Here is a 418-nt window from a genome sequence, read left to right on the forward strand (position 1 = left end):
TTAATAGGTTACACACATACTCGTACTTTCGTTTTTTTATTGATATTATCCCTCTATTTATTTATCTATTTTACCCAAACAAATAGAGAACATTTTCCAAAACGTAAACACCATATCATCCAATCTTCCTGAGTCACCTGATAATTGTTTCTCTACAGTCACCTGCACGAGGTATCGATGTGAAAGATATCAAAGGTTATTGATATATCAGCTGACCCCCACCCCCCTTTAGCCTTTGTTTTGGGACCTATTTAATAGGTGGAATCCCTACAGCTGTCACACAGTGCAGGGAGACAGCGGACTGCGAATAAGGAATATTGCAGAGTTCTGATAAGGAAGATTGAGGAGTTCGAATAAGGAAGACAGAGATATGTGGATAGGGAAAACGCAAAGTGCGAATTGACGAGTAAGTGAAATC

This window comes from Penaeus monodon, chromosome 30 (assembly GCF_015228065.2).
Source record: "Penaeus monodon isolate SGIC_2016 chromosome 30, NSTDA_Pmon_1, whole genome shotgun sequence".
Lineage (NCBI taxonomy): Eukaryota > Metazoa > Arthropoda > Malacostraca > Decapoda > Penaeidae > Penaeus > Penaeus monodon.